Source organism: Tenrec ecaudatus, chromosome 1 (genome assembly GCF_050624435.1).
Source record: "Tenrec ecaudatus isolate mTenEca1 chromosome 1, mTenEca1.hap1, whole genome shotgun sequence".
In the NCBI taxonomy this organism is placed as follows: Eukaryota; Metazoa; Chordata; class Mammalia; order Afrosoricida; family Tenrecidae; genus Tenrec; species Tenrec ecaudatus.
This window is the reverse complement of record NC_134530.1, coordinates 59,873,514-59,897,269: the sequence shown is the minus strand read 5'-3', so window position 1 is coordinate 59,897,269 and position 23,756 is coordinate 59,873,514.

The following is a 23,756-nucleotide window of genomic DNA, read 5'->3' as shown; positions in this document are numbered from 1 at the left end:
GCAGTTAGGGTCTGGTGCCCCACCAGACTCAACCAGAAAACATTCCTAAATGTCAACAAACAGACCTGGAACCATTTATAGGCTTTTTTGTCATTGGTGTTTTTTTCCCTTTTGTTTTGCTCTATCTTGTTTTTGTGCTTATTATTGCCCCTACATACCTACATAGATAAGATAGGCAGGATAGAAGATGGCGACCTAGTAACACATACCACAGGGACTCTGCAGAAATCAGTCCAGGAGAGTTGCTTAGAGGGAAATTCAACACTGCTGGAATTCAGGAGGAGCATTATAAAGATAAGTAGGCACAGACCCAGAGTTTTGAGGGGCTGGGGGCTTTTGGCTTACCTCAGTGGACACTGGCTGGGGCTTGACCTTGGCCCTGCCACTGTCTCTGCTGGAGCCTAGGACCATTTGGAGCCTATAGGGCGGCTTGGTCTCAACACAGCCGCAGTTTGCGGCCACCCGTCTCAGGGCAGGGACTGGACCCTTGCACCTCCTCTCTGTCCCCCCTTCGGTCTTAGAGGGCTGTGTAGGGGCCTTTTCTCAACACAGCCACAGTTTGCCGCCGCAGCATCATCGGAGCAGGAACTAAACCCTTGCAGCTCCACTGGCAGGGATCCGACTCAGCTACATTGTTGCTTTGTTTCCACTCTTCATTATATTCCCCCTCACCCACGGCCCCAGCAAGCTTGCTTTTTAACTTTTTTTTCCTCCTCTTTGCCTCTTGGTCTCACACACTACTGCTAACCTCCAGACCACTCCCCTTAGCCTAGGGCATTTACACCTGTGCCACACTCAGCTAGGTGAGCTCCACCCTGTGTGTAGCTACCTCAAGACTGGGAATGAAGGATGAAATGATAGAAGAGGTAAAAGCCATAAACCAAAGAGAAATACAGGAGCTTAGAGAGGAGATAACAAAAACCAGTAGCAGTCTCACGGACCCTGAGAAGCAATTGGAGGAATCAGAGAATCACATCAGTGACTTGGAGGACAGCCAAGCAGACTTTAACAAACTCGAACAAAATTCTAATAAGATCATCAGAGAAGCTGAAGAAAACTTAAGAGCTATGTCTGATGCTATGAAGCAGAACAACATTAGAATTATTGGATTACTGGAGGAAGACACAACAAAGAAATCATCTACAACAATAGTGAGAGAATTCTTGGAGGAAAGCTTCCCTAGTTTAATGATTGAAAACCAGGCAACCATTCAGGAGGCTGAAAAAACACCTGTTATACTGCATCCCAAGAAGAAGTCACCAAGGCACATAATAGTTAAATTATCCAACTTTGAGGAAAAAGAGAAAATCATGAGAGCAGCTAGGGAAAAACAAGCAATCACATATAAAGATTCCCACATAAGAATATGCTCAGACCTATCAGCAGAAACTATGAAGAAGAGGAGAAAGTGGAGTAACTTATTCCAAAAACTGAAGGAAAACAATGCAAACCCAAGAATATTCTACCCAGCCAAATTATCAATCAAGATAGATGGAGAAGTAAGAATCTTCCCAGACAAGGAAAAACTCAAAGAATATGTTAGAAGAAACCCAGCCCTACAAAAGATACTTACCGACCCAGTATGGGCAGAAGAACAACACTCACCAAGCATAAATAAGAGACCACCGCACCCAGAGGGCAAAAAAGAGAAAGACTTATAGAAATAAAGAAAAAAGAGAAAGACTTATAGAAATATAGACTTATTAAATATAGAAAGACTTAAAAGGCTGCTGAGGTAAGCTTAAAAAATGCAAAAAGGGCTTAGGGAAAAAGCTACAGTATACAAACATTCCTGGGGTGAGGACCAGGTAATATGGAAGGGACCAGACCAAATACAGGATACACATGGTAGACAACTAAAAAGGGGGTGGGGAAAGGAAAAATAATAATAATGAAAAAGAAAAGGGTAGGGGGGGCACAGGGCACTGACCCACCCAAGGGGAGGTATTGTTTGTCTCCACAGGGAAAGAGGGACCAGACTTCAACCAGGTGCTCCAAGATGTGAATACAACATGCTGGCGTGGAGTAGGGAACCAGTGGAGAGGTCTGGGGGGTAGCCCCAACACCAACTACTAAGTGGATACCTGCCCCTCCCCTCAGAAGAATTTATTTCAAAGGATGGCACTGAGTCTACAGCTCAGGAAGAGGGACATATCTGATCGGCGCACATGGGAGCAGATGAAGGGGGAGGAGGAGAGAGTGGAGCACATCATGGCCCACCAGGCCAGGAGGTCGATGTTCCCAATTAGAGCAGCCAGTTGACAGAGAGGACCACATGGCTGGCCCCACTATGAGACATGACGTTCCTCACTGACCCATAGCCCTACAGGGGACAACACCGGAGACACAGTGTGGGAAATGCACCCGATTGGATCCCGCCAGACCAAGGCAAAACATTAAGGGGGTGCAACAGAACAGCACGGGAATGGAGCGGAGAGGTCCCTAGGGAATGCTGAAGGTGTACTTTGGGGCCAGGGCGTAGTGCCCCAACAGACTGGACTGGAAAACACTCCTAAGGCCAACAAACAATCCTTGAACTAACTACAAGCTTTTTCTTTCTTGTGTTTTTGTCATTGTTTTGTTGTATATAGTTGCTTGGTTGTGCTCTGTCTTGTTTTTTGTGCGTGATTATCTCTGCAGTTCTGTCTAAATAAGATAGGCCGGATGAACAATTGGAGGAGAAAACAACAGGACCGATAGGTCTGTGGGGACATGGGAGAGGGGGCGGTGGGGGGAAAGGTAGTGGTGTTAATAAACCCAGGGACAAGGGAACAACAAGCAATCCAAATCGGTGGTAAGGAGGGTGTGGGAGGCCTGGTTGGGCACGATCAAGGGTAATGTAACTAAGAGGAATTGCTGAAACCCTGGTGGGGACTGAGCATGATAGTGAACAGGAGGGAAGTCAAAGGAAATAGAGGAAAGAGCTGGGAGGCAGAGGGCATTTATAAAGGTCTAGATAAAGACATGTAGATATGCAACTATATCTATACATGAGGTTGGGGAAATAGATCTATGTGCCTATATTTATAGGGTTAGTATTAAGATAGAAGGACACTGGGACTCTACTCAAGTACTCCTTCAATGCAAGAATACGTTCTTCTATTCAATTGGCATTCTGTGATGCTCACCTTCCCGTCACAACCGTTGAAGACAAAGAGGGTGAACAACTAAATGCAAAGAAAGCTGATGGTGCCTGGCTATCAAAAGATATAGTATCTGGGGTCTTAAAGGCTTGAAGGTAAACAAGCGGCCATCTAGCTCAGAAGCAATAAAGCCCACATGGAAGAAGTACACCAGCCTGTTTGACCATGAGGTGCTGAAGGGATCAGTTATCAGACAATGGGACTGATGGTTGGTGGGGGGAACACGGGTGGGGGGAACACGGGAGAAAGGAAGTGGGTGTTAACAAACCCAGGAACAAGGGAACATCAAGTGATCTAAAATTGATGGCAAAGAGGGCATAGGATGCCTGATAGGGCTTGATCAAGGGCAATGTAACCGAGAGGAATTACTGAAACCTAAAGGCTAAGCATGATAGTGGGACAAGAGGAAAGTAAAAGGAAATAGATAAAAAGAACTAGGAGGCAAAGGGCATTTATAAAGGTTTAAATATAGCCATGCACACATATAAATATATTTTATATAACTATAAGGAAATATATCTATTTACATATTTCTATGTTAAGTATCAAGGTAGCAGATGGACATTGGGCCTCGACTCAAGTACTCCCTCATTGCAAGAACACTTTGTCTTAATAATCTGGCATTCCATGATGGTCACCTTCCTGACACAATTGTTGAAGATGAAATGGGTGCATAAGCAAATGTGAAGAAAGGTGATGGTGCCTGGCTATCAAAAGATAAAGCATCTGCAGTCTTAAAGGCAAACAAGTGGGCATCTAGCTGAGAAGCAACAAAGTCCACATGGAAGAAGCACACCAGCCTGAAGTGTTTATAGGATCGGGTATCAGGCATCAAAGACCCAGAACAAAAAAATCTTATCAATGTGAATGAGGGGGAGTGAAGAGTGGAGACCCAAAGCCCATCTGTAGACTATTGGACATCCCCTTACAGAAGGGTCACAAGGAAGAGATGAGCCAGTCAGGGTGCAGTATAGCACCTATGAAACATACAACTTTCCTCTAGTTCTTTAATTCTTCTCTCCACCACCCCCCACACTTCATGATTCCAATTCTACCTTACAAATCCAGCTAGACCAGAGCATGTACATGGGTACAGATAAGAGCTGGAAACACAGGGAATCCAGGGCAGATAACCCCCTCAGGACCAATAATGAGAGTAGCAATACCTGGAGGGTAAGGGTAAGGTGGGTGGGGGGTTAGAGAGTCCTCAAGGAGATGGACTAATACAATGGCTATAAAAATGGGCTCAAACATGACAATTCTGAGGATGGTGAAAGACCAAGTAGTGTTTTTTTCTGTGTACATCACCATGAGGCGGAACTGACTCAATAGTACCTAATAACAATTTCCACTAGATGTACTAAAGGGCAAGGAACCCAGTTCTTACTGCCAATGAGTAGATTCCAACTCAAAGCAACTCTGTAGGACAGAGAGTAGAGTTGCCCCAGTAGGTTTCTGAGACTGTAAATGTTTATGGAAATAAAAAGCCTCATCTTTCTCCCACACAGTAACCAATAGTGTTCCAAGTGCTAGGTTTATGGTTACCAGACAAAAGCTTAACCACTACTCCATCAGCGCTCCAGAGTTCTCATTCAAGTGGAGCTTAATTTGACGCCAGTCATAGCAGGTCTTGCTTCTCTCCAGTAGAGGTAGCAGATATCAGAATCACCTGGAAGGCTTGTTAAAACACAGCTGAACCTTGCGTCCCAGGTTTCTGATTCAGTAGGGCTGGGGAAGGGCCCAAGAATGTGCATTTTTATCAAGTTCTGTTTCATTTTCTGCTTTTCTGATTATAGCCTACGTGTAATAATGTGGCAAGTTACCGAACTTTTCTGTCTCTCAATTTCTTCCCCTGTAAATTAGAAATGATCCTAGTACCTCCTCACTGAGTTGCTGTTGAATCTTATATTAGTTAATAAAGATCTTAGAATAATGTTTAGAAGAATGCAAACAAAATGTTAGCTATTATTATTATTGTCTGCTTTTCCCATTATATGTTTCCTAAGAATAGTGACCATATCAGTTGGATCTCTCCCCCTTTACTGCTGACCAAAAAGATGAATCTAAAATTATAAGTAATTTTACTTGACTTGAATCAAACAGATGGCTCACAATGTTCTCAGAGATAGTAAGGTCCTTGTCCTGGTGTAACTCAACTGGGAGGTTTGTATTCTAATTAGAGGATGAATGCCCTGTTCTAAATCACCAGGCTCATACTTAACTTTGTGGAAAGGCACTTGGCCATTATTCTGGCCCATTTATGAAGTAGCTAGTGGAGTCAATCTGGATCTTTCTGCAGTACCTCCAGCATCAAGGATCTTACTCTTGCCTTGACAAAGTAGAGGAGCCCTGGAGGTGCAATAGGTTACATGTTGGGGTGCTGACGAATCCCCTAAAGACTGATAGCTTTGGAAATCCACAGGGCAGTTCTACTCTGTCCATAAGGCCACTATGAGTCAGAATTATCAAGATAACAGAATTATCTTGAAAAGTGGTGGAAAATTCACCAGATAGCATATAAGGAAATATAAGGAAAATCCAGATAGCATATTGCTTTTTATGCTGAGAAATTTCTTCCAGTAATTCCTGATCTACAGTAATACTCAAGTATAAGCCCACCTGAATATCAGCTGGGGCACCTAATTTTACCACAATAACTACATTAAAAATGTGCTGAAAAACTCAGCTTATCCACAAGTATGTATGGTACTTTATACTTTTCAGCACTGTATGTCTCCTCTCTGTTTACAGTTCAGTTCTTAAACCATAGTCCTTAGTTACCTTATATCCTAGGGCCTCTACTCTCGAATCCAGAGCTTAGGTCTTTCCAGCTATACATATTCTCCAGCCCAAAGTTTCCTGGCCCCCCAAAACTATAGAGACAACTTGAAAATAAAAAGAATGTGCATACTCATCTATATTTACCTCACATTACTATTTGAAAAATCAGCCTAGGAACAATAAAATCAATGTACTACAATTAACAGACTTAAATTATATATCCTACTTCAGAAAATGAGTGATCATTAATTCTTGAACACAGCATCCCTTTATCTACAATAAACATGGATTTATTAAATATTTCAGGAAATAGTTGTAAAAAATCAGACATCATAAAAACTGGAGTTAATAAATGTTAGCTGCTACTTTAAAAAGACAAATTGGTAGATCTTTTTAAAAGCTGACATACAATAAAGTATACCTGTGAAACCATCATTGCAAGCAAAAATAGTGAACATGTCCACCTTTACAAAATCTAAAACTCATCACAGTAATTTTAACAAATATAAAGGAATTGATATATAGGGTAATGATTCTGAAAGCTTGATTAAACCTTCTAAGAACTCAACAACAAGACCTGAACAAATCAAAAGGGCAGTAAGAAAAGTGATCTATCAAAGATGATCACAGCTGCTCACCCTCCTCCCAATACAATCTCTGAGGACAAAATGGGTGCACAAGCAAATGGGGAGAAGAAACCTGATGGTGCTCAGCTATCAAAAGATATAGCATCTGGAGTCTTAAAGGCTTGCAGTTAGAAACAAGCGTCCATCTAGCAGAGAAGCAACAAACCCACACCAGCCTGTGTGACCATAAGGTGTTGACAGGATTGGGTAATAGGCATCAGAAGACCCCAAACAAACAATTTCTAAAAAGCATATTGTTGAGAACAATGGGGCGTCGGAACAGAGACCTAAAACCTATCTGTAGACAATGGGACATCCCCCCACAGCAGGGTCTCAAGTAAGGGATGAGTCCACCAGGATGAAGTATAGCACTGATGAAACACACAATATTCCTCTGGTTCCTTGAGGCTTCCTCACCTCCCACTATCATGACCCCAATCCTGCCTTTCACTGCCAGCTAGGCCAGAGCATGTACACAAGTACAGATAAAAGCTCAGGACATACTGAATCCAAGTCAGATAAACCCCTAAGGAACAGAAATGAGAGTAGTGATACCAGGAGTGTAGGGGGAAGGTGGGGAAAGGTAGGGGGAAGAAACCATGGGCGAAGGGAGACAGCAGTCGGTATAAGAGATGAAATTAATTTTATAGTTTATCGGGGTCAAGAGGGTGGGGGTGGGGGTAAAAATAGGAGCTGATAGCAAGGGCTCAAATAGAATGTAAATGTTCAGAAAATAATGGTGGCAACATATGTACAAATATGCTTAATACAATTGATGTATGGATTGTTATAAGAGCTGTAAGAGGCCCCAATAAAATGATCTTTAAAAACAAAAGTACAGTTTAAAAAATATATGATCAAAGAACACCTAGCCAGAAGGTCCATTGTTTAATTCTTCTCACTGTTCCATGCCATATGAACTCTAGAGCATGAAGAAAAGGGGAATTATTCTAATTTGTTCAAAATGGCAACTAAAGATTCTGGTCTCTTGCCAAATGATATTACAAAAGAGATCTCAGTAATATGTACATGTAAAAAGTATAAGTAAAAAACTTGCAATACTCACTGCATCAAGTTAACTTAGACTCATAGTGGCTCTATAGGGCAGAATATAACTGTTCCCTAGAGCTTCTAAAGCTATAAATCTTTATAAGAGATAGCTTCATCTTTCTCCTCAGAGCAGCTGGTAGGTTCAAATTGCTGACCTTGATGGTAGCAGCCAAACTCATAAACCAGTATGCCACCAGGATTTCTTTTAAACCCACTGCAAAGAAGCTAGTGAACCACAGAGGCTCTACAGGCCTTCTACACATGATCTTAGCCAAAAGGCCAAGAAGTGATGTCTACAGGCTTCCTAAGACCTTGTAAATCTATACAGTAGACCACCTCATCTTTCTCCTGCATTGTAACTGGTAGATTTGAACCACAGATCTTGTGGTTAGAGTCCAATACTTACCTGACAACATCACCACAGCTCCTTCATGGAGAAGTATATAGAATTTTTAAACAATTGAAATATAGTGATTTTGTTACTGTTATTATTTAAAACAACAACAAAAACAACTCACTGCCCTCGAGTCCATTCCAACTCATAACAACCCTACAGGGCAGGGTAGAACTGCCCCTGTGGGTTTCTGAGACTGTTAACTCTTTATCCCAGTAGAAAGCTTCATCTTTCTCCCATGGAGTGGCTGGTCGCTTTGAACAGCTAACCTTGTGGTTCACAGCACAACATAGAACCACCATGCCACCAACAGCTAACCTTATGGTTCACAGCACAACATAGAACCACCATGCCACCAGGGCTCCTTTGGTGTTGCTAGGTGCTGTAAAGTTTTCAGACTTGACTCATGGTGACCCCCCTGTACAACTGAAATATTGTCAGTCCTGTACATGATCACAATGGCTAATAAATTGAGTTCATTGTTATAGCCACTGTCTCAATTCATCTCATTGACAGTCTTTCTCTTTGTCACTGACCCTCTACTTTACTAAGCTTTATGTTTTCTCCAGGGACTAATCCCTCCTGATAATATATCCAAAGTACTTGAGACACAGTTTTGTACTCCTTGCTTCTAAGGGACATTCTAGCTTTACTTCTTCTAAGATACACTTGTTTGTTCTTTTGGCAGTCTCCAATATATTCAAAATTCTTTGTCACCAACAAAATTCAAATGCATCTATTCTTCAATCTTATTGTCTAGTTTCCACATGTACATGAGCAAAAATGCTATAGCTTGGGTAACACCTTTTGCATTTTTAAATTTTAAAAAGGTCTTTTGCAGTAGATTTTCCCAATGCAATACTTTTTTAAAAAAATTCCTGATACTGCTTCCATGGGCACTAAATGTGTATCCAAGTAAAGTAAAATTCTTGGCAACTTCATGTTGCTTCTTGGTCCGGTTGTGAGAATCTCTTTTTGTTTATGTGAAGATGCAATTCATCTTTGATCTTCAACAAGCGCTTCAGGTCCTCCTCACTTTCAGCAAGCAAGGTTGTGTCGTCTGCATATTATAGGTTGTTAATGAGTCTTTCTCCGAGCCTAATGTTGCATTTTTTTTCTTACCGTTTAGCTTCTTGGATTATTTGTGCAACAAAAGATGGAAAAGTATGGTAAAAGAATACAATCGTCGCTTACTTTAAACCAGTGGTTCTCAACCTGTGGGTCATGACCCCTTTGGGGGTCAAACTTTCACAGTGGTTGCCTGTTTATTAGCAGTAGCAAAATTACAGTTATGAAGAAGCAACAAAAATAATGTTATGGTTGAGGGTCACCACCATATGAGGGGCTGTGTTAAAGGGTTGCAGCATTAGGAAGGTGGAGAACCACTGCTTTAAACTATATAGTATCTCTTTGTTCTGTTTAAATGACGGTCTCTTGGTCTGTGTACAGGTAGGTCCCATTTGAGTACAAGTGTTCTAGAATTGCTTTTTTTCCCCAATAATTTTAATGGGGGCGCTTATCAAAATCCGTACATATATCCATTGTGTACAAGCACATTTGTACATATGTTGCCATCATCATTTTCAAAACATTTTCTTTCTACTTGAGCCCTTGGTTGCAGCTAATTTCCCCCCCTTCTCTCCCTTTCCCTCTCTCATGAACCCTTGATAATTTATTAAAAATTTTTTTCATGTCTTACACCAACTGCTGTCTCTCTCAACCCACTTTTCTGTTGTCCATTCCCCTGGGAGGGGGTTATATGTAGATCATTGTGATCAGTTCCCCTTTGTGCCTCCTACTTTACCCTTATCCTCATGGTATCGCTACTCTCATTATTGGTCCTGAGGGGCTTATCTGTCCTGGATTCCCTGTGTTTCGAGCTCTTATCTGTACCTGTGTATAGGCTCTAGTCTAGTCGTATTTGTAAAGTAGAATTGGAATCATGATAGTGGAGGGGGCGAGAAGCATTAAAGAACTAGGGCAAAGCTGTATGTTTCATTGTTGCTACACTGCACCCTGACTGGCTCGTCTCTTCCTTGTGACCCTTCTGTGAGGGGATGTCCAATTGTCTACAGATAGGCTTTGAGTCTCCACTCTGCCCCCCCCCTCATTCATATTGGTATGATTTTTTGTTCTGGGTCTTTGATGCCTGGTGCCTGGTCCTGCCAACACCTTGTGATCACACAGGCTGGTGTGCTTCTTACATGTGGGCTTTTTTGCTTCTCAGCTAGATGGCTGCTTATCTTCAAGCCTGTAAGATCCCAGACGCTATATCTTTTGATAGCTGGACACCATCAGCTTTCTTCACCACATTTGCTTATGTGCCCATTTTGTCTTCTGTGATCGTGTTGGGAAGCTGAACATCAAAGAATGCCAGGTTATTTGAACAAAGTGTTCCTGTGTTTAGGGGGTACTTGAGTAGAGACCCAATGTCCATGTGCTACTTTAATACTTAACATATAAATATATATACATATATCTATTTCCCTACCATTTTATATATATTTTTATATATGTACATGCTTGTATTTAGACCTCTAAAAATGTCCTTTGTTTCCTACTTTTTTCCTCTATTTCCTTTTACTTTCCTCTTGTCCCACTATCATGTTTGGCCTTCATTCGGGTTTCAGTAATTCCTCTTGGTTACATTGCCCTTGATCAAGGCCCAGAATTGCCATTTTTTGTAATATTCTCCATAATTTGTTATCATGTACAATCAATGCATTTATATAATCAATAAAGCATAGTTTCAAGATCTCTTTGTAGTACAATGCTATCACAGATAAAAGATAATATCCATATATCTACAAGGATGACCAGTTAATATGACTATTCAAATTTACACACTAATCACAAATGCCAAAGATGAACTATATCTGTAGGCTAATAAGACATAAAAATGTTAATTGTATTAACTAATAGTATTTAATAAAAGGTAGCATTCATTCATAATATACTCAATTTCACTGCCACCAAGTTGATTCCGACTCAGAATGACCTTACAGAATAAGACAGAAGAGACCCGAGAACAAGAAAGGTTCATGAAAGCAGCAGTCAAGAAATTAAAAGATGAGTTGCATTAGGTTAATCTGTTGCACAGACCTCTTTAGAGTGTTGAAAAGGAAGGTTATTTGCGGACTAAGATGCATCTGATACAAGTCATGGTATTTTCAATCACCTCAGATGCATGTGAAAGCTGGACATTGAGTAAGGAAGACCTTAGAGGAATAGACGCATTTGAATTGTGGTGCTGGAGTAATACTGAACTATTTAGCATAGACTGCTAAAAGGACAAACTAATCTGTCTTGGAAGAAGAATGGCCAGAGTGCTCCTTAGAGGCAAAGATGGCAAGACTTTTGTCTTACATACTTTGGACATGTTTTCAGGAGAGACCACTTCCTGGAGGAGGACATCAGGTAAAGTAGAGGATCAGTAAAAAAATGAGTTCGCGCATAGAATGATTGCGAAGATGGCACAGGATCAGGTAGTGTTTCATTCTGTTGTGTATAAGGTTACTATGCAGCGGAACTTCTAGGTAGCACCGAATAAAAACACCACCCTCAAAATGATTATATATGTGTGTTTATATGTATTTTTTCATTTCTAGAAAATCATTAACTACTTTCCCTTAAAAAAGAGGGATAAATAAGATTACATTATTAATGTAACTTTAATACTAGTTCCAAAGTTCTCTCCAGAATAATAAGAAAATTTCAAATAAATGATGGTAAGTATATAAGAAGTATCTTTATTTTAAACAATCCAACTAAGAAAAATACCAAACTAAACCAAATTCAGTGTCATCGAGTTGATGTCACCTCCTAGCAATCCTGTAAGACAAGATAGAATTGCCATTCTGAGTTTCCTAGACGGTAGTTTTTTACAGGAGTAGAAACACCTATCTTTCCCCCATGGGATGGCTGGTGGTTTCAAACTGATGACCTGTTAGAAACCCAGCGAGTAACCACTATGCTACCAAGGCTGCTAAGAAAATATATCATCTTATTTAAATTAGTAAGATAAAGTGGAAAGACTCAAGAAGATACACAAAACTCCAGAGCACTCACTGCTGCATACAACTACAGCAAAGTATAGTGATAAAATACTCAATTCAAAATATTCAGGCCTTCTTGAGAGATGCCTGCAATTTACCGTATATACTCAAGTGTAAGTCGACCCGAACATCAGACGAGGCACCTAATTTTACCACAAAAACTGCATTAAAAATGTGCTGAAAAACAGCTTATACACGAGTATATACAGTATATGGGAAAATCTACAAGAACCAATAAGGAGATATACTTTTAGTATATCTAGTATAAACCCAAGTTAAGTAGAGACAGAGATTAAGTTCCTGAATGAAAAATACAAGGATTGCAATAAATTTTGGTATTTGCTACTTCAGTCCCAAGTTCTACAGACTAGTATCAACTCCTCTCCATTATTCTCATATGTTATGTTGTGGAAATGCAGAGATACAAGAATGGATTGAAGTTAAACCCTACTTCCAAGAAGAAGCAAATATACCTAGATTAGGGCTGTCCAATATAAATATCATGCAAGACATACATATAATGCTAGATTTTGCTAGTGGCCACATTGTAAAAAAAAAAGCAGGTAAAGTTAATTTTAATAACAGAGTCCACTTAACCCAGTATATCAGAAATATTATTATCTTAATATGCAATCAATATTAAAGTTAATGTCATATTTTACCGTATTTCTTCATATGAGTCTTAGAAATCTGATATGCACTTATATCCACTGACATGGAGTTGATTTCTGACTCATAGTGACCATAACGTTATACTTACAGCATATATCTCAATTTGACTGGCCACATTGTAAGTGCTCAATATGTGTATCTAATGGCTACTGTACTGAAAGGCACAGATGATAATTTCAATGCAGTTTTGAATGTAATGACAAAGGCAAGCATAGGTACCCTGGGAACTAAGAGAAGGTGTGGCTAAACCTGCTTGAGTTAGTCAAAATATATTTCCTAGAAGAGATGCCTACTTAAATAGGCCTCAGAGAATAAACAGAAAGAAGCCAGGCAACGAAGAGGGAAAGAAAAGGATGAACAGAAGATATAGGGAAGAAATAGCACATATGCCAGGAGCTATGAATGGCAATATTCTAGCAGAACGACAGAAGCAAGAAGTACTGATAAAAGACGCTAGAGAAATACTCCATGCCCAGATCTGACCACTCTTATTACTCCAAACCGGGGGCAGAGCAGCAAAGGTGATCAGAGGAGCTGTCCCTGGTTCTGACACCCAAGGCAGATGCACAGTTTAGTTGGACCTAGATTTGTAGCCCCATGCCATACAATACCAAGCCAGTTTCCCTGAGTCTTCTTGCAGCATACATGGAAGTCCCAAATGCTAAACTTGATCTGGCAGAACAGGAGAACCCAAGAAAAAAAATTGGGAGGTAGGGGGATACCACTGATTGGGCTGGAGAACATCTAATGACAGGGACAGAACTCTGGGATATTGAACATTAGGGTCAAATATGATCATGAAAGACAGCATCCCTTCCTTTTCCTTTACCAATTCATAAGGGGTCTCAATGAAAAATAATTAAAATACTCAGTAAGGAACTCTGGTGGTACTGTGTGCTAAGTGCCAGGTTGCTAAGCATTGAAACCTACCAGCTGCTCCTTGGGAGAAAGATGAAACTGTCTGCTCCTTCCTGTAAAGATTTATAGTCAGGGTACCCCTATGTAGGTTCATCGTAAGTCAGAATCAACTTGAAGGTAGTGAGGTGAGTTGCAAGATCACAGTAAAGGGGATTTCAAAGAGTTTGTGGATAAATGAAATTAAAAGATAATGGAGTTTTCCCATGAACTGTTGAAGCGCTCTCATATCTACAAGGGGAAATATATAGCTATCATTCTGTCATAAATTCAATGTAAAATAAAAATAAGTTATCATTCTCTATCCATTAATAATTTGTATTATATACTCAATGGTCAAGATATTATTATGGAACTTGTACATTGGTACATTACAGAAGTATGAACTTTTAGAAAATAACGTGACAATATTAACAGTCAATTATCAATGTTTCTGCTCTTTGATTTATAATTCCACCTAACTATATACTGAAATAATCGGAATACACAATCCACGATCATTGTGTCAAGTCTAACTCATAACAACCCTATATAGGGCTTCCAAGCCTGTAGATCTCTAAGGGAGCAGATAGCCTCAATTTTTTCCCACAGAGTGACTAGTGGCTTTCAGTCACTGACCTTATGGTTAGCAGTTCAACGCTTATCTGGCAACACTATAGGGCTCCTTGAATAAGCCATATTCCCATTTAAAAACAAAAATACCCCAAACCCATTGCTGATGAGTCAGTTTTGTCTCAGAGAAACCTTATATAAGAGTAGGAGGTTTTTAAGGCTGTAATGGACCCTGGTGGCAGAGGGGTTACTTGATGGACTGCTAGCTGCGAGGTCCGCAGTTTTAAACCATCAGCTCCTCTGCAGGAAAAAGATGGGTCTTTCTATGCCCTTAAAGAGAATACTCACAGGGGCAGTTACCTTGTTGTATAGGGTCACTATAAGTAATCATGAACTCCAGGGCAGTGAGTTGGTTTTTTAAATAAAATCTTTATGGAAGCAGGCTATTGTATCTTTCTTACACAGAAAACCTGGTAGATTCAAGCCACTGTCTTTTGGTTAGCTGCTGAGTGCTTAACTACTGCACCACCAGGGCTTTCATACGCCCACTGTGAAGTCCAATTTCTCCATCTCTACAAATCTCACAGGGTTGTGAGAGGGTTAAAGTAATAAATGACAATTGTCAAGTAGAGAGATTAGCACTTTTACAGATGTTGGATGTAGAATTCCCTTCTTTTTCCTCTGCTCTGCTTCTGGGGTGGGTCTTCATTACTATTTTACATTATCTTATTCATTCTCATGGCTTTACTTGCTTTTGAGGTCTGTAAAAAATAAAACAAAAGCAAAGTAACTAGTCACACTCCTTGTGTTAGACAGGGGTCTCTAGAGAAACAAAACCAGGGCACTTATGATTTTGTCTATCTATCTATCCATCCATCCATCCATCCATCTATCTATCTAGATACAGCATGAAGGAATATAACAGCTAATTAGTCCACACATCAGTACAGAGGACTCAATTCAACTCACTTCCTTGGAACAGTTAATATACTGGAAGTCCTCCAACTCACGAGAGCTGCTGGCTCCAAGGTCAAAGGAGCAGACATCTTAGTCTTCAGTAGAGCAATGCAGGCAGTCTGGCCACAGGCAACAAACAGCAGGACAGGTCACTAACAGTCGACAGGATCCGACAGTCCCAAGATCAAGGTCTCGAAGAAACCTCAAGCTCTAGCAACACGACCCATGGATTGGGTGTCCCACGTGTAGTTCGCAAGTTAAGGCAGAGAGCTAGCTGCACACTGGTCTGATCCCCAGAGAGCAAGAGAGAGACAGGCAGGGCTTGCCAAGCCATTTATCTCTATGCCCTCTAATCAATCTGAGACCTTATTAATCCCACATGTTCCTGTTGGCTAGGTTGGCACAATAAGCCTACTTATCACACCCCTTAAAAGGCTGATACTTAAATTTCTGTAAGTATCCTTAACACTCAGTAAGAAACCATGGTAGTGCTGTGGGCTAAGTGTTGTACTACTAACCATTCAAACCTACCAGCTGCTCCTTGGGAGAAAGATGAAGTTGTTTGCTCCTTCCTGCTGGGCAATGGGAGCCACCCACAAGTAGGTTACTAGTGTAACAAGTAGAGAGTTGGTGGTACTGTAGCCTAAGACTGAAAAAAAAAAAACCTGAAGGAAGAGCAGGTTTAGTAAGGAGTGAGCATGTTCTTTGATATATTGAACTTCGAGTGCCTGTAAGACATCCTATTACAGATATTTCAGACAAGGTTGGATATACAAGGGAGTACCCCCCAAAACTGGAATTTTTTTTCAAAACTATGTATATAATTTTTTTTTTTTACAAAACAACCTTATCCCCTTCAAAGTATGCTCCATTACACTTAATACATTCGTCAAATCTGCGATTCCATTCTTGGAAAATGTTTGAAAACATTTTTCAAACTCAACTGTTTGGATGACTGACAGCACCTCCCTCATTTTTTCTTCATCTCTTCTACATCATTGTCAAATTTCTGTCCTTTCACATGCCTCTTCATTCATGGAAACAAAAAAGTGGAGTCACACAGAATGAGGGCAGGTGAGCAAAGTGCATGGGACAAGAAAGGCATGCTGGTTTTTGTCAAAAACTGGTGCACTGAGATGACTGCGTGAGCAGGTGCATTGTCCTGGCGGGAAACCAGTCCCCAGTCTGCCACAAATCAGGCCTTTTTTGTGGCACACTGTTATGCAATCTTTTCAGAACCTCTGAATAGAAAGCTTGATTAACAGTCTGACCTGGTGGAACAAAATCAAAACGCACTACCCACCTCACATCTAAAAAACAAATGAGCATCAGTTTTGGGGGGGTACCCCCTTTTATGGTGTAGAACCCAGAAAAACATCATGAACATAGTAAACTGAAGCCATATAATCAATGAAAACCTTCAAAGAAGGTGTGTCACATACTCAGAAACTTGACTAAGGAATAAAACTCCTTAAAAACAAATGACCCAGCCCAACTCATGTCCTCACAGAAATGGTAATAGTAAAATCTAATGGATTCCACTCATTAGTACATTGTATTATTTTCTACTTTTCAATAGTTCTACTGTGGTTAGCAAGTCCAGGTCACCACTAACTCTTGATAAGTGCCATAGCTTCCTCAATGCCTACCTACAGCCTTACTCCCTCAAATATACTATACCACTGCAACCAAGGGATCTTTCCAAAATATAATCATTCACTAATTCAACAAATATTCCTTAAATGCTAATCACTCCGTAAACAAAACAAGCAGAGCCCTTGCCTTTATGAAAATTAGTCTATCAGGAGATAGAGATTATACACAAGTAACCAAATAAAATATATGCTGAGATAGTGCTATTAAGGTCAAGCATAGATGAGAGAGAATGATAGAAAAATCAGTGGTTAAGACTGATATAAATGGTCAAGAAAGTTGGAGTTGTTTTTGTTTTTTAATAAGCCAGTATGAAAAATCTGGTTAATGGGAGTGAGAGGTGGAGAAGTCAGAGTTAAAGTGTTCTAAAGTAATTATACTGTTTTTGATAAGGACAAGGATATTGATTTACTTTATACTTTGGCAAACATATGCAGTAAAACCTCAAAAATAAAACAAAACAACAGAACACTTAACACAACTGAGCAAATTGGAACAGTGGGTATACAATGTAGCAGCATGGAATTCCTAAACCCAAATGAAGGGGAACATGATGGTGGGGCAAAAAGAAAATAGAAGAAAGAACCAGGAGGCAAACGACATTTATAGAGGTCCAAATACAGGCATATACATACACATAAATGTTTATATGTATATATATATCGAGGTGTATAGAACTATGTACTCATATCTATATGTTAAGAATTAAGGTTGCAGATGGACATTGGGTTTTGACTCAAGTATTTCCTCAATACAAGAACACTTTGTTCTAACAATCTGGCATTCTGGATGCTCACCTACCCAAAATGATCTCTGAAAACAAAATGGGTGCATAAGTAAATGTGGTGAAGAAAGCTGATGGTGCCCAGCCATGGAAAGATTTAGCATCTGGGGTCTTAAAGGCTTTATGATAAACAAGCAGCCATCTAGCTGAGAAGCAACAAAACCCACATGGAAGAAGCACATCAGCCTGTATGATCATGAGGTGTCGATGGGATCGTGTACCAGGCATCTAAGACCCAGAACAAAATCATACCCAAGGTGAATGGAGGGTAGGGAGAATGGAGTGGAGACCCAATGCCCAAATGGACATCCCCCTGCAGATGAGTCACAGGGAAGAAATGAGGCAATCAAGGTGCAGTACAGCACCGATGAAACACACAACTTTGCTCCAGTTCTTTGATATTTCCTTTACCCTACTATCGTGACCTCAATTCTACCTTACAAATCAGATGAGACCAGAACATGCACACTGCTAGAAAAGAGCCCGCAACACAGGGAATCCAGGATAGATAAACCCCTCAGGGCCAACAATGAGAGTAGAGATACCAGTAGGATTAGGGTAGGGTGTGGGGAGAAATGGGGAATCAATTACAAGGATCAACCCCCCTCTCAGGGGGATGAACAATGGAAAAGTGGGTGAGGGGCAACTTAACCAGGGTTCCTGAGGGGGAATAAATGGGGAGCTGATATCAGGGGCTCACGTGGGAAGAGAATGCTTTGAAAATTATGGCAGCATATGTGCAAATGTGCTTGACAAACTGGATGAATGTATGGATTGTGATAAGAGATGTAAGGGTTCCCAATAAAAGAATTTAATAATAAAAATAAGAAATATGATTTTTTGTTCTTTGATGCTATCTTCACCACATTTGCTTATGAACACATTTGTCTCCAGTGATCATATCGGGAAGGTGGGTACACATTGATTAAGATATTTTGTTCTTTGATGTCTGATACCTGGTCCCTTCTACACCTCATGGTCACACAGGCTGGTGTGCTTCTTCCATGTGGGCTTTGATGCTTCTGAGCTGATGGCTGCTTGTTTACCTGCAAGCCTTTAAGACCCCCAGATGCTTATCTTTTGATAGCCGGGCATCATCAGCTTTCTTCACATTTGCTTATGCACCCATTTTGTCTTCAGAGATCGCGTTGGGTAGGTGAGCATCACAGAATGCCTGATTGTTAGAACAAAGTGTTCTTGTATTGAGGAAATACTTTTGTCTTCAGCGATCTTGTCAGGAAGGTGTGCATCATGGAATGCCAATTTAATAGAACAAAGTGTTCTTGCATTGAGTAAGTAGAGTGGAGGTCCAATATCCATCTGCTGACTTAACACTAAACCTATAAATATATGCACGTAGATCTTTTCCCCACCATCCTATAAAAATGTATTTACATATGTACGTGCCTATATTTAGACCTCTAATAAAGACCCTTTGTCTCCTAGTTCTTTCCTCTATTTCCTTTTACTTCCCTCTTGTCCCACTATCATGCTCAGCCTTCATTTGGGTTTCAGTAATTTCTCTCAGTTACACTGCCCTTGCTGAATCCTACCAGGCCTCTCACACCCTGCCTTCCTCTCTCCCATGTCCCCACGAACCATCGGTCCCATTGTTTTCTCCTCCAGACTGTTCATCCAGCCTATTTCATCTACATAGACCTGCAGAGATAATAATATGCACCAAAAAACAAGGCATAGCAAGGCAAAGCGACAAAAGAGAACACAAAAAAGAAAACCAATTACTGACCCATAAATAAATTTTTTTAAAAAAGAAAAAAAATTTAAATGAAAGACCTGTAAATAGATTAAGATCTGGTTTTTGACCTCTTAGGCGTGTCTTCCAGTCAAGTCTGATGGGGTTCCACGCACTGGTCCTATTCTTTGCATTCCCTTGGAGGCTCCCTGCTCTGCTCCCCCCGTTGCTCTGCCGAACGCCTTTAGTGTTTTACCTCAGTGTCTCGGGATCAGTCAGGGCCAATCCGGACACTGAGTTTCCTTAGGGCCATGGGTCAGTGAGGGACGTCGTGTCTCATAGTGGGATCAGCCATATGGTCCACTCTGTGCATTGGCTGTTCAGAGCAGGGATATCGTCCTCCAAGCCTGGTGGGCCAGGATGTGCTCCAGAGACCCAAAGCCCATCTGTAGGCAACTGGACACCCCCTTACTGAAGGGTCACAGGGAGAAGAGAGCCAATCAGGGTGCAGGGTAGCAACGATGAAACATAGACCTTTCCTTTAGTTCTTAAATGCTTCCTCTCCCCACTATCATGATCCGAATTCAACCTTACAAATCCAGCTAGACCAGAGGAGGTACATTGGTACAGAGAGGAACTGGAAACACAGGGAATCCAGAACAGATGACTCCCTTCAGGATCAGGGGTGAGAGTGGCAATACCTGGAGGGTGGAGGGAAGGTGGGGTAGAAAGGGGGAACTGATTACAAGCATCTACCTATAATCTCCTCTCTAGGGGATGGACAACAGAAAAATGGGTGAAGGGAGACATTGGGCAGTGTAAGCCATGTCAAAAAATAATAATTTAGAAATTATCAAGGGTTCATGAGGGAGGGGGAGTGGGAAGGGAGGGGGAACATGAGGAGCTGATATTAGGGGCTCAAGTAGAAAGCAAATGTTTGCAGAATGATGACACCAAATGTACAAATATGCTTGACACAATGGATGGATGTATGGGTTGTGATAGAATTATATGAGCCCCCAATAAAATGAATTTTTTTAAAGAAGAGAGAGAAATAGTGGGTATAGTTTTCAAGCAATTAGTCAACATTTCTCTATGATGATGAAAGTGAGCCAGTAAAAACTCTCTCTCTCTCTCTCTCTCTCTCTCTCTCTCTCTCTCTCTCTCTCTCTCTCTCTCTCTCTCACACACACACACACACACACACACACACACACAGACATACACACACACACACCCCAATGCTTTTATAGGCAAGCTTTGCCAGACATTCAAATAACAGATACGTTTAATCTTCTATAAACTTTTCCAGAGAATAAACTCACTAAATATACAAAATGACAAGGAATGTATAAAATGGCATGTTATAGGTCAATCACACCCATCAAAAAGGATATAAAAACTAAACAAAATAACAAATTAAAATCTAGTGACATTCTTGAATATATATGAGGGGACTTCAAAGAGTTTGTAGAAATATTTCATTACCTTTTTATTCTATTTACCCATGAACCTCTTGATGCCCCTTCATATACCCAGACCAAACCAGTTATATTGGGTAAGTTGATTCCAAATCAAGGTACCTCCATGGGTACTCCAGGGGGGCGGGTTTCAAAGCTGTGATCTTTTAGAAACACATCACCGGGCTGCCTAGTATTGACTCGATGGCAATGAGTTAGAGTTCTTTCTTCCAAAGGACCTGTGGGTAGTTTCAAACTCACACCTTTTTTTTAGGTGAGTCTTAACTAAGCAAGAGTGCCCTGCTCCACCACTTTAAAGCTTGCATATCACATTTCAACATGCATAAACTGGAGGTAATAGCACCTACTTCTTTGTAAAGAGAACTAAATAAATACACTTAATATTTCAGAGGAGCTTACAACATTGTCCATAACACTGTGCCCATTACAACAAAAAACTGACTGCCATCAATTTAATTGCAACTCTTAGTGACCCTACACAAGGGTTCCAAGGTATTAAATCTTTACCGCAACAGTGGCTTGTGGGTTTGAACTGCTGACCACCTTGTGGTTAGCAGGCCAAATGCTGACCCAACAGTGCCCCTAGGGAGCCTTAGAGCACACCAAAGCTCCTTGTAAAACCCCCCAAACCGAACCCACTGCCGTCCAGTCAATGCTGACTCACAGTGATGCTACAGGACAAGAGAACTGTCCCCACGAGTTTCCAAGACATTAACTTAAAATTTTTTTTAATAACTCATTTTACTGGGGGCTCTTACAGGTCTTATAACACTCCATATATCAATTGTATCAAGCACATTTGTACTTAGGTTGCCAGCATCATTTCCAAAACATTTTCTTTCTCCTTGAGCCCTTGGAAGCTGTAGCTCTTTATGGGAGTAGAAAGGAGTGGTTGGTGTTTTCAAACTGTTGAATTTGTGGATCATCAGTCCAACTACACCGCCACCAAGGCTTCTGTAAGTGCTCAATAAATGTTACCTATTGCTATTATTCTGGAAGAAAGATGAGGTGGTCTACTCTCACATTAATTTAGTCTTTGAGACCCTATACACAGGGTGGCTACAAGGTGTAATCAACTCGGTGGCAATAGATCTGTTATTACTATCCGAAGAAAGTTTCCAACCTGAAAGTGGTATTACAACAGTAAATACTACTCAAACAAAATAGAGGCCACTCAAAGGGAACACATGAAAAACCCTTTCCCCAAATTCCATGTTATAGGTCCCAAAAGCGCAGAGTGCGTTGCAATTGTTAAACCAGAGCATATAACCACCAGAACAATTTAAAAATATTAAAATAGCAAAAATTAAAAACTCAGATGAAGCAAAACAAGTTGCGAAAATTATCCCACAAAGTAAAACCGAGAAAATAAAAGAGCCAGAAAATAGGAGAGTCAATAAAATAAGAGGAGTCCTGTATCAATTGAAGACGTGATCATGGGGAGAAGAGACAAAATGGGCGGGAAGAAACGAGCAAAGAACTAACGCAAGAAACTTTCTCAGAGCTGTAAGGGCGGATCCGTTTCCAGAGAGAGGGGGCCATTTCGTGCTCGGTGTACTGAGCAAGAGGAGGAAGGAGAGGAGGGGAAAAGAAGGCGCCATGATGAAGGCGAAAGCCACCTTTGATCGTATTACAGTCAAATTCCAGAATGTTAGGAAAAATTAAAAATAAAAGACGTCAAAGCTTATCAGAGACCCCGTATATGTATTTTTTCGTAATTGCTTATTTCACCTTGTCTGGGTGAGGGAAGGGACGATGGGCACCTTGCTCAGGAGACAATATCCTGGGCCTTACGCGGCAGGGGCGGCAAAAATAAAGAGGTGTGTTGTTTTGCGGACTCACCCTTGTGTCGTTTTTAAACACACACGTATCTGCCATTATTCCAGCGGCATTAGCCCTGGTCCAATCAATCCCTCGACCGGTGTGCCAGATCTCACGAAGAATGCGCAGAGACCAGGACAAACAACTATTGCCACCGCCTCAGAACAGGCGGTTCGGCCCCTCTCCGCCGCGTGGTCCACCTCAGAGAGAACGCCGGATTCCTGGGACTTGCCCAGGGCTCGAAAGCCCTGCGGTCGCTCCCGGGTGTCCTTCCCACGGAAGGTCACGTGGAGGTCGGTGTGAGGGGCAGAGCGCATTCACCTCTTGGTGTCAGCGGTGGAGTCCCCACACCCTTCACAGGGCTCCCGGCGATGCCCCTCAACAGCGGAGGCCACGGTGCGGGGAGGAGAGGCCCTCTCACGCTTCAAGTTCCCACGTGGAAGGGCCTCGACGCCGGCGCAGCTCCGGGTCTCCAGTCACGAGCTTCCGCCCGGAGGGAGCCGACCCGGACTGCGCATGCGCAGACTAGCTCTCTCTCGCTCTCCCCCCCCCCCCCGTGCCGCTGCATGGCTGTCCCGGACTGCGCACGCGCAGACTAGCTCCTCCCTCCAGGCCGTGGCTTTGCACGTGAGTCCATCCTGTACTGCGCATGCGCAGACTAGCTCCTCCCTCCAGGCCGCGGCTCCGCTAGTGAGGCTGCAGGAAGCTTCCTGTCCTCCGTGCCCCTCGCTCAATGGAGGTGTACGGCAGTCAGGAAGCTGCTCGAACTTCAGCGGTGCCATTGGATGCGTTTAAGCATAGGTACGCACACAGACGATCACCACAATAAAGGTCGCGAGTTTCTCCGAGACTCCCCCGAAGTTTCCTCTGGACCCCTCTGTAATCCTCCCTCAGGTTCCACTGCTTTCTGTCACCTTCGCGTAGTTTTCATAACGCTGCATAACTGGAATAAGCCGTTTTTGTTGGTTTGCTTGCTTCCTTCACTTACAGTAACTACTTTGCGATTCATCTATTTTGTGATGATGTGTTTTGGTTGTCGCTGTTAGTCAAGAGCCAGTCAGCTGGCTTCGTGGTGAGCCCGTGCACAAGGATCCAAATGCTGCCCCATCAGCGACATGGCCACGCTCTGCTGCGAACTGGTCCGGCTGCTCGGTGCTGTTGTCTTGCGGAGTAGCGTTT